Source organism: Sus scrofa, chromosome 13, assembly GCF_054392235.1.
Source record: "Sus scrofa isolate SSC_HxYL_T2T_F1_AM1 chromosome 13, Sscrofa_HxYL_maternal_Yorkshire_Landrace_v2.0, whole genome shotgun sequence".
NCBI classification, from domain to species: domain Eukaryota; kingdom Metazoa; phylum Chordata; class Mammalia; order Artiodactyla; family Suidae; genus Sus; species Sus scrofa.
This window is the reverse complement of record NC_139395.1, coordinates 93,771,224-93,783,420: the sequence shown is the minus strand read 5'-3', so window position 1 is coordinate 93,783,420 and position 12,197 is coordinate 93,771,224. Positions and strand designations below refer to the sequence as shown.

At 39.1% G+C, this 12,197-nt stretch overlaps 1 protein-coding gene across 10 annotated transcripts in view; it reads right to left on the bottom strand.

The window, feature by feature from the left end:
* ARMC8 (armadillo repeat containing 8) overlaps positions 1-12,197 on the bottom strand; it is a 100,941-nt gene that overhangs the window by 30,738 nt on the left and 58,006 nt on the right. The window lies entirely within an intron of this gene.

Below are 12,197 nucleotides of genomic sequence, written 5' to 3'. Positions count from 1 at the left end.
TAAACAGTATTGAGAAAAAGCAAAATCAATAACTGAATTTCCACTGGGTTAGGTTCCTGTCAGAGTGAGTTTCTAGAAAATCATGGTCCACACTCAGCCCTTATGAAATGAAATCTGTTGAGTTTCTGACAGAGCCACCCTGTGGCTACATGCTTACCAAGCAAACCAAAACTAAGCTAAACATTTAGAAAAGGAAAACTTGCTAGCTTTCACTGTAGCACCAAGTCCTGCTACAAGTAATCATTACAATCACAAAACTTTATTTTTTTTAATTTAAAAACAATATAGCCTTTGATTTCCCTTTACTACGCAATGTAGAGATACAAAATAGTGTGTGGAAGAAATTAATTTGCGTGGTCCTGGGAAAAACAGCATTTTAGAAAAATGCTAATGCAATCTCAACACAAATATTAACAAAAATACTACCTGTCCTACATGCCAGGCATTGTGCTAATAATAAGCATGTTACACTATGGGACTTAAGGCTTTTGCAGGCATTATTATTCCCCAGCAACATATTAGGAAGTTGAGGATTGTAATCCAGAGCTTGCTTAGTATCACAGAGCTGAGCCTGGAATCAGGCATCAGACTGCAGTCCTTATGCTCAGCCATGCTGGCAACACGGCCCTGGTTATAAAAGGTGCCTCATGCCCATCAGGTAGTTCCCAGGGTGGGCATCACATTAATGGGCATCATTTCTTTCACCTGGGAGATCACCTGGTTGGGGAAATAGGTAGAAGGATCACCCGAGGAGTTTAACAAAGGGCCAGGCCAATTCAATCAGATGCTCTGCAATGGGGCCCAGGCACCTGTGTGTGTATATATATACAGGTTGTGGCCAAGGTTGAGGATCACTGACTCAGACTTAAATGAGAGGAGTTAGAAGGCTGTTCTCAGAATAGGACAAGAAAAATCTCAGGATGTTCAAGCTAAATGTAAAGAGAAGACTATCAGTTATTAAGAATAGGGAACCACAGCGGTGCTGTAGGGTAGGGGGAAGGGTCATTTTCTTAAAAATGTAGTGATTTGCAGGTTCCAAAGTGGCTGAAGAAACAGACTGATCTACTCCTCACCCCAGACCAAACTCATTTCACCTTTACCTCTCCGCACATCCACCCTCTGTCCTCATTGTCACTTCCAGCCCCTGAACGCCTCCCTTTCTCACTGCCTACCTTTCTATTTGCCCCTCATGGGCCTTTCTTGCTGACCTGGATGCTCTGCTCAGATACTCAACCTAGGTTTCTTTCCACTGTCCTCCCACCACTCACTCCTGCTTCAGATCCCAAACTCTGATATCACAAGAGAAAACCCACCAAACCTGGCTGTCTTATCTCTCAGGGTAACAACCCCACTTCAGGGGTGCCCTGCTTTGGGTCCACCAGCCTTGTACTCCCCTACAGGAGACTCCCATATTCCTTAGGATGTTTACCTCCCACTTCTAATGCTTCTGACCCCCCTCACACCCTCAGTCCCTCTGTGTTCACCTCATTTTCACAGGATAGTGCTTTCTTTTGGGGACAAAATTGCCTCCATTTCCCTCTTCTCTTTAACATGTCTCCATTCCGCCCTTCTTCTCTCCTGTTATGCCGAAGCTGGGTACTTCCAGCTCAAAGCCCTTCCACCTTCCCCATCCCTCTTTCTTGCATCTTTACTCTGTCCCACTCCACTCGACTCCCTTCCTCAGGCTGCCCCACCTCCCATTCCCACTCCTTTTTAAAAGACCTAAGTGCCTAGACTTTACCTTCTTTAAGCTACAGACCTCTCACCCCATCCCTTCCTTAAATGGGCATGTGTCCCAAAGCTCTGTTCATCCTCACTCTACATAAATGACAATGTTGTGACTTCAAAATCAGCTTGATATGGGTGATTCCTTCCTGACCTCTGGCTTCATATTCCCAGCTGCCCACTAAACACAAATGTAAGACCCCTTCCCAGGTGCCAAATCCGTACTGATGCACTGTTACATGCTGATCTGAAAGAAAAAAAAAAAAATGGGGTGGAACGTGTAACCCATTATATTTCACACTGAGTTCCCTCCCTAAACCGGTTCCTTCTCTATGTCTGTCTGTCTGACTCTGCTAATGGTGTTACAGTTCTCCTAGTCACTACATTTGTGTTAATTTGACACCATCTCTCTCCACAAAGCCAATCAAGTGCTTCTGTACTACACCTTATTCCCTCACTATTCTCACTCCAGTAAACTAGTTAGACTTTATTACTAGTTCTTTGGGATCATAGTGTTTTGCAAGTTACCTAATCTTTTGTGCTATAGCAACTTTCAAAGACTGGTTGGCTGACAGGTAACCTCAACCAAGCACTAGCCACTGTACTTGAAAAAGACAAGGTCAAATCAGGACCTTCAGCATGGGGAGGAAACTGCAACCTGGGGCAAAAGACTCAGACATTGGGCAGTCAGATGCAGAAGCCTGAAAGTTCCTTCCAGTGGCTTAGAAATAACTGCTACTTAAGAATGAAAAGGGATAGCTTGGGAGGAACAAACAGTTGCCTGTACTGAAGGTCATTACATTATCAGAAAATAAAGTGATGGGGGGTGGGGCAGGGATGGGGACAGGGATGGGACATATAATTACTCTCTAGAAACTGAGAGATACTATTAGACTGGTCCAGGTGTCCAAGAAACCTGGGCACGGGAAAGAGACTTGAAAGAGGCTTCCGGATGATATTTACCAGCCACATGCAACCAAAAATGTGAATCTGCCAAGATAGGAGGAGAGATGTAGCCATCGTGTAGGCATACAGATTTGCTCTATACTTTTCTGAGCATCTCTCTTGACCTCTGTGGGCCTTTGGTAAAATGAGTGGATAAAGCAATGATTATTCTACCTCCAACTCTTTGCAACCAGGTAAATACAAATTGTGTTAGTCATTTGGACAAAACTATGTTGTTCAGAAGTGACATGGGAAGCAAGGTTGGTCAGAAGAGAGTGGAGATAGTGCAGCAGAGGGGGTCAAAATCAGGGAGCAGGCAAGGAAGAAAAGGGACACAGCACCTATTTACACAGCCACATCTACCTATTCAGCAAATATCTCAGTGCCCACTGAGTTTTAAAACTTGAGGATACAATGATGAGGGAGTACTCTTATTCCCGCCAAACTTAGTGGGTTTTGATTGATTGATTTTTTAAACTTTCATTTTATTTTTGGCCGCGTCTATGCCATGAAGAAGTTCTCAGGCCAGGGATCGAACCTATGCCACAGCAGCGACAATCCACTGAGCCACTAGGGAACTCCAAACTTACAGTGTTGAATAAGCAAGCACAATCAGCTGTTTAATGAGTGCCATGGTACTGAATCTAGGTCAACAAGAGCACTTTAGGAATGACAGGGGCCATGGAGCTTAAGACAAAGAGAATAAGTACCAAGGGTGAGTAGGAAAATCATCCATTCTCAAGAACGGGGTGGCGTTTTCTATCGGTTGGGAAGTGGCCATTAATGACCTCACCAGAGAATGCTCAGGCTCAGGCCAGAGGACACTGGAGAACTCTGTTAATGGTCAGTCACTGCACCATTAGAGTAGAGCTTTGAGCTTTCTTTCAAGTTCTCTGGGGGTGGGGTGGCTGACACTTTGGGGATGGAGCTAGAAAATCTTCTTCTGATTTAGGATATAAAGCAGTAGAACTATCTGGAAGGTGACCCTTTTTAGGTCATAGTCCATCAAAATGTCTGCAATAGGACACCCAGATTTGTAACCAAATTTGTTATAGATGGACTTCAGTACTCCTGCTAGGATTCCAGAAAGCACACTACTTGAGAGTCTCATCTGTTTTCTCTATTAAGATATCAGTTGGGCAGTAAGTGGGTGAAAATGATGCAAAATCAGAATGTGAATCTAGGATTCCAATCCAAAAGAGTACCCTGAGAGGCTGTGTGAATGAGCCACATGTACTAAGCATCTATACAGGGATAAAAGGATCATCACAGTAAATACACTGACTAAAATGAGGATACAAGTGTGAATAAGAGGCAAGAAAAGGTTTCAAATCAAATCCAGAGAGAAAAAAATGTTCACGTCAGCTGAGAAGGAGTTAGCAGTAGCTGCTGCCACAGCCCTCTGACCCATGTGAAGGTCTAACAGAGCACTCGATAGCTTCTCTGATCTGGGGCTGGAAAGCCAAGCACAATACAACATGTTCTTCAGGGTGCCTTTCAACAACCCCAGTATCATGCTGTAAGGCCTTGATAATGATAGACAATCAAGCCCTTCCTCCGCAAAGGATCTTCAGGTCTTTCTAGGATATAAGAGCAATGCCAAGTGGAGCCTGAGGTTGTTCTGCCTCATGGTTTTCGTTGGAGAATCCTCAGCCATAGCTCAGCAAATATGCCGTGTGGCATAGCTTGTTGAGTCAGCTTTAAAATAAAGGAGAGAGTGAGTGTACCAGCCAGAGAGTGCACTCTGTTACACAGACACTGTGCCTCGCCAGGGGGAGTATTAGTGGTGGACTGAATCCTCAGAGCAGAGGAGCCATCTCTCTTTCTCTGCTCTTCTAGAGGACTGGGTTGTACATTTAATTCCAGAATTATCATATAAAAAAATGCCGCACCCTAAACCATATTTTAGGTCAACAGATTAGGCATTGTGTACCTTGCTGCTGGCATCTTAATAACTATATGCTTTTGCTAAGCTTTTTTTTTTTTAATCTCTGGCATTGCAGTTGTAGGAGGAAGTGAAGATCTATTGGAACAGGATCTGAGGACCCTGTCTTGGAACAGGAGACCCCTTGTGGGAGATCAGGGTAGTCAGCCTAGAGGGTCATGGGGAAGATGCAAAAACCAGGTAATCCTAAGGCAAAGGTTTACAGCACACATGAGAATATTAACAAGATAAAAGTGGCCTTGGCTTATAAAGGAATTTCTTTGCCCTCCAAGACCTCTAGTGGATCCATAACTGAGTTGTGGCCAAGTCATACACCATCTTTTCCTCAGAAAACTGAAAACCTGGACGGGTCAGAGAGTTAAACAAAATAAAACAAAGTAAGACACTGCTATTTTTTCCAGCATGACCCAGGATGAAGCATTTTCCAGGTACTACAAACTTCAGAACGTACTTTGAACTGTAATGAAACCAGATCAAGCAGAGGATTCTGGGAACTGAAACCATGCAGATTCTTGGAGTCACCAAACTTCTCAGACAATTCAAAGCAAGTGGGCTTTAAGTCAAGGGAGCTGGATTTTCTTAATGTCATTGTTTATGCTAACATGCATAAATCTAGGCAAATGCAATTTAATTCCTAATGGGCTTCTGTGAAAAGTTCCTAGAAAGACTTCCAACAGAGAATAACAAGACAGAACTGTTCAGAAAGGGTGAAGACTTGGAATCTAACTTTGTAAATCAGGAGAAGTAGCCATCTAAGATCTAAGACAATACAGTACCACATCGAAAGAGTCTAGTTAAAGCAACAAGAACTAAGCAGGGAGTTCCCGTCCGTGGCGCAGTGGTTAACGAATCCGACTAGGAACCATGAGGTTGCGGGTTCGGTCCCTGCCCTTGCTCAGTGGGGTAACGATCCGGCGTTGCCGTGAGCTGTGGTGTAGGTTGCAGACACGGCTCGGATCCCGCGTTGCTGTGGCTCTGGCGTAGGCCGGTGGCTACAGCTCCGATTCAACCCCTGGCCTGGGAACCTCCATATGCCGCGGGAGAGGCCCAAGAAATAGCAACAACAACAACAACAACAAAAGACAAAAGACAAAAAGACAAAAAAAAAAAAAAAAAAAAAAAAAAAGAACTAAGCAGCCCAGCAGAGTGTGGCACACGGAAGTCAGAAAGAAGGTCTGGCAAGAAAAAGGATCTACAAGAGGGCCTGAACCTGACAGGGGTAGATGGCAACACTTCAGTCTCATAAGTGTCCAAGCAGATGAGACCCAGGGCATCCACTCGAGTTTTTCCTCCTTGGGGCCACTTATTTAAGGCCCTGCCCCTTACCTAACTTATCATTTTTTTTTAAGATGAGCTCTATGAATACGAGAGCAGATGACAGTGCAGTTGACTGGTTTTGGTAATGAAGTAGAGCCTGGGAGGAAGGGGGAGGGTTAAACACTAGAGTGAGATAAACAGGTACAACCAGTTTATCTGGTAGACTGACTAGCTTCATTAGGGTGCTCGGGAGGGATCTACCCCTAAAAACGGAAAAACCAAACTCTTCCTAGGTTTTAGGAAGTGACCATACTGATTTTTCTACAGAATACTTAACTAAGCCTGGGAGCAGTACACTTCACTTTACAAGTGGAGGACAAAGAGGAATAGGTTCTCATGGTGGGCATGTTTTTAAGCTTCCATATTTCATTCTTGCTTTTAAGTCTTTTTCAGTGGTATTTTCAAATTTCTACCTCAGGACCCTTTTTATCTTCCTAAGAGCTGGGAAACTTTATTTATGTTAAATGTTTAGAAGAAACACTCAAAAGTTCTAAACTTTCCTACACTTTAAGGAAAAGTGGGAGAACTCTCTTCTCCTAAAACCAAAAATATAAACACAACATGTGAGAAGTACTTATAATGTCTAAACTAATCAACACTTCCTCTATCAAAAAATATTTGCAAAAAACAATTTCTATAAGAGTTCAATTTGTAAAATTCAATCATTAGCTTAATGGCAGAACAGAACTTGAACAGCTGCTGAATTGCAGTCTTTTACTTTAGCACATAAATAAAACCATTATAAATGACTATTCGAACAACAGTACTAGACACTTCCCCCTCCATCTCTTATTGTTTTCCAGTGATCTGAATGATGTACTGCCCCCAGAAACTGTGTAACACAACTCCACAGCAATTTAGTGCCTCATTCCTTAGCTACTTTAAATTGTAAGCTCCCACAAGGTACACAACAGTTTTCTGCTTCAGTCCAGAGCACACAGGAGGAGGTATATCATAAATGCCAAATGAACAAATGGACAAATGTGTCTTTTCACTCACAAACTACTGATTTTCTGAATCTGACACTTTGCAACCACTTAATACAAACTATTAAGACCTCTGAATTCACAGCATTTTCAACTATTCAGACTATCACACATTCTCCTGTGAAATTTCTTGCCATATCATATCATAATTCAGCTCTAGTAATGGTATTTAACTTTACATGAGTAAAGTAATGAAATGGTTTAATGGCATAGGTTTCAGAGTCAGAGACTGGGACATGATGTAGGGGCTATCACTTACTAGCTGGGTGGCCTTAGTCAAATTGCTCATTTCCTAATTTGCAGTAGCCATCTTACAAGGTTGTGTAAGGTTTAAGGGAGGTAACGTGCTAACACCGATTATTAGCACAGTGCCCAGCACATAGTTAAGTGCTCAATAATTGGTAGTTAGTTCTATTAAATTCGGTTTCCCAAAGAGACTATCTCTTGACATAAATATTTGAATTACATGATTTTTACATGCCCCATAACACCAACACAATGCTTTGTATATAACAAAGGATGAATTGATATTTGCTTAAGAAGGGAACTGGGTCTTAATTTTCCTCTTTGGCATGGTGAAAAATCTTATTCAGGCAACTCTGCTCATCAATACACAGAATGTACTAACATTTCCTACCATAACCAAAGCCACAGTTATCATCCAATTTGTCTGAGGTCCGTTATATGCCAAAATCATTCAAACAAGGGAATCAGCATGTAGGAAGGAATCCAGTCATACCGTCAACACTGGTATAATGCCTCCCTTTCAGGAAGTCAGACAACCAACCTCCCCTCCCCTGGCTGTGGTAGGGCCCCATTTCTTTCTACAGTCCAGTATGAAGAGGAAAATGGGAAAAGCGGTTTTTTTCACCAAACTGGTTTCTGATCATTTAGCTATGCAGTTTTAACATAGAGTGTGAAAGAGAAAAAAAACTTTATGGACACAAATTCAAACTTAATTTACTTTTCACATGTCAGAAAATAATCTTCTTTTGTTTTTTTCCCCTAACCATTTAAAAATGCAAATCAATTTTGGCTTACAGGCTACAGAACTATTACACAGGTAATAATTACCCATAGGATTTAGTTTGCTGACCCCTGTACTAGCACTTTAATCATAGAAAAGAGTATAGCAATGATCCTGGTTCTTCATCACAAACGCAATCTTTTCTAGGTCTACTATTCCACAAATACTATATCATCCCAAACATTTCATTTGTTCCCAAATAGAACATTCTTGAAAATCCAACTAAGTCACTAATTTTAGCTCTACTGATCTAATATAGACCATATTTTAGCCCTTTTCTTGGCTTATAAGACATCTGTCTTAATGAGATTATAAATTAATGAAACAACCAATATGCACTTCCTATTTAAAAAAAGAACAAGAATTTTTCAATGATTTATGCAACTACAACACCACAAATAATAGTGTAACACTCAACTTTATGTCCCCATTTAATGAAACAAAAATTACTTGATTTTATAAATACCTCTATTCTGTATATAGCATTATCACTCCCAGGTTTGCTTCTTTCAGTATGCTGAAGGCCAAGGATCTCAATACTGTGGGCAAGTGGCAAAACCTGGTGAACTCTTTAAAAATACTTACCATCATGAATCAATGCTGCAGAGTTCATTTAAAATTCTTTGGTAGATTAGCTTTCAGACGATAACTAACAATTTAACCACAGACTAAGTCAAGGAATTCTGAATTCTGAAAGAATTTGTTGTTATTCAGTAGCAGAATCAAGTCCTGAAGGGTGCTACTTCTGTAGTACCGTTGAAAACCTTCGAAATGTTCAAGGCATTTGTTTCAACATGTCAGCTAAGGCTCAGAAATAATTCTTTGCATCTGCCTGATTTCATGGCAGAGATAAAATACAGAATTTTGACAGCGTACTTTTGAAATGACGATTCAGAATTATTGAACTTCACAAAATATTAAAAAACATAAATTCATGGTACAATTACACTGTTACAGAGACCAACTCGTAATAAAGTCAACCTATAACAAATTATTAAAATGTTCAGTGAAATACTTATCAAATTTTTGAGGTAGCAGAAAGATATTTTTAAAACTGACCTAATTTTACAAATCATATAACTTCAAAAACATTGATTTACATTTGTTCAAAATTTGAACTTAGGTATTTGGGATATGGCTTCCTATGAATGATGACCCTTTGGAGAAGTGACATCTATGGCAATCATAGACAGTAGTAATATTTAGATAAGTGAAGTTAGACAGAATTTGGTCTCCTCACTTTTCTCAAGATATTCACCACCTATAATATTAACAAATTATTGATTTATATTGTACATCCTATTTAACTCCAAGCAAAGCAAAATTATATTTGGTGCTTCAGAGGGCATGCCATAGCAACAAAGAGTTTTGAAAAAAAATATTTTAAATATATTTAAAAATGTAATTATAAGAATAAGAAGACATCTTGTCATCAATAAAAGAGAAACTAAAGAAAGAGCCTATGCTTCAGAAGCATAAATATTCTTTTTACTAGAATGAATAACTATTAGTCTTGGAAATTTGTAGCATAAAATCACTGTCTTCACAGTAAACCTTTTTTATTTGTGCCCCAACATTGTTCAGCTTTTCTCCTAATACACTTAAAAATATGTTTATTTTTAATCTTCTAATGTATTTAAGATAGTCTAATAAACACTTCCATTTATTGAGTACCTACAGGCACCACACTAAATATTTTAAATATATCATATCTCATCTTTACAATGTCCTTGCAGATATAACTTCCTTTGCTGGGAAAAAGAGGGTAGAAGACAAAAATTCTCATTCTTCTTTATTTTCCCTTCCTTGTCTTATTTTTCTCTGCTTCTATTTCTCAAAAAAGTTGTCCAGAAAAAATTTTTTTTCAGTTTAAAAAGATAAAAATCCCACCCTTGGCTACCTTCCTCATACATGTCATGTAAAAACCACTGTAACTGGTTTCTTCCCCCCTACAAGGAACAAAAACTTAAGGTTTTATGTTTTTGATTCTTGAAGATAGAAAATATTAAAATACTAAATTATTAATTTTCAAATTGATTTAAGAATAGATCTATTGATATCACCATGTCCATTTTAATTAGTAATTCTTTGAGCCCCTATTAAATTCTTACTGGCCATTCTTTACTTTTCTCTGACTTACTGAGGTTTTATTATAAATGCAGAGTATTAAGGCTGTGTCTTTATTGCTCTTAATCTCATCTTACTGTTTTCCCCCCACACTCATCTGACAATGTTTACACAATGCAGGCAATTCAATCAATCTATGTTGAGGTGTTATACTAATGACTTCTATTAATTCTGGTTTTCCTAAAAATCTGACATTTATTAATCAGGAATGTATTTTATACAGGTGCATATCAACCTAACTTTACAGAATAGGTTGATTCCTGAGAATAGGGCTAATTTCTATAAATCAAATTGTACTTTTACCCCTAGAGGAAAAAAAACTGGCCCAGAGTCACACTCAAAAATGCTATTATTTTTAAATTTCACATATTTAGAAAGTAAAAAACTAAGAAATAATAGTAAAAATTATTTCAAAATTAACAAGTATATACCATAAAACATGTCCTCTTTGCTTTATATCAAAGTAAACGGAAGACACGCCCTTGGGATTGTCTGCCTCTTGAAAATGGGAATTTCCTACACATTCTCTATGCCAAGTATAATGAAACCTCTTGCCTATATGATCAGATTTTAAATCTCCTCTCTTCACATACTCATAAAATTGATGGTAAAGTTATGAAAGTTCTTAATGCAGAGAGGCCCATATATAATGTAATTAATAGTGCTTAACAATGAAATTTTGCAATATGATTCATTTATGCGCTTGTTTGCCCAGTCATTTTTTCCATTTATCCATTCATTCTTCAAATATTTATTAAGAGCCAACTATGCACCCAACAATATTATAGATGCTGGGAATACAGTGAGGAACAAAACATAAAAAAAATTCCCTGCCCTCAATGAGCTTACATTCTAGTTCCTCAAAAGGGATCTCCAGCTAAAATACAAGTTCTCAAAATCCAAAAGGAAAAGCTCTCTGAAAGATTCCATTAGTCCAGATATCTCAAAGGGGCAAAGGCTACAACAAGTACTACAATTCCACGTCATGTTTTATTTTTTATCAAAAATAAAGACAACATCCTGTTAAGTTTACTAATTTCCTTGAATTTTAATTATATTTAAAACTAATTTTCCTCAATTTACACTTTCTGATAAATTCTACAAAGCCCCTTAAACAAAGTAAAAGAGAGACAATCCTTTTAAATTTCCAACCTAATTGATGATCAGCAGGTACCGATCAAGTGATGGCCTTTGTAAAAGCAATTCTTTGTTATAAAACAATCAGCTTCGTAATAACAGGACTGTTTGCCGCTGCTGCCTCTGCATGACTTAACCATCTGAATGGGATTCTAACTGAGATGCCAGTACCTGAAATAATTTGTTAGTTATTTTAACTTCTTTGATACTGTCCCTGTAAACTGAACTTTTGCTTCTGAATCAGCATTAATATGTGATAATAAAGGCTATCATTAGAGACCAGACTTTCCCCCTGGCAGAGATTACAGCTAATTTTTACCTGGCATTGCTGTCAGTGCAATTACTGCTAATGTGCTCTGGGCCCGTCTTTCACTGAGCTCTGAATTCCTGCTCTGCCCTTGCTTTTCCTAACCAAAATTCTGGAATTAATTCTAAGTTTAATATGGCCAGGCCACATCTGGTGTCAAGCTGAGTGGTCTTTCATCTTTCCTTGGGCTTCTTCTCCCTCTTCATGTCACAGCCAATAGTAATGTTTTCCACTCTCACCACAGGGCTCTTTCCACCCTCTTTGACTGACAGGACATCACAGGAAATGAGGAAATTTGTAGGTATGCCACAGAATGATAAAGGATGCCAAGCTAGGAATTAGAATATCAACTCTGCTCTGCACTGAAGGATACAGAAAGATCCAGGCATTTTAAAGAAAATGTCATTCTATGATTTCTGCATTTCTACATGTATCTCTCTGTATTCATTCAACAATATTTACTGAGTGTTTATGAGGTTCCAGGGACTGTTACACAGTTGGTTTCTTTAATGGAAACATACCAACACTGCTTCAAAACAGGACTGGTAGATCTCCGACGCATAGGTCATATTCAGTCTTCAGCTGAATTTTGTGTGGCCCAGAGAGAAGGTACCAAGAAATGAAATCACAGCAGGCCTTTAAAAATCTTTAGAAGTAATAAGATAGAGTCATGATTCTATG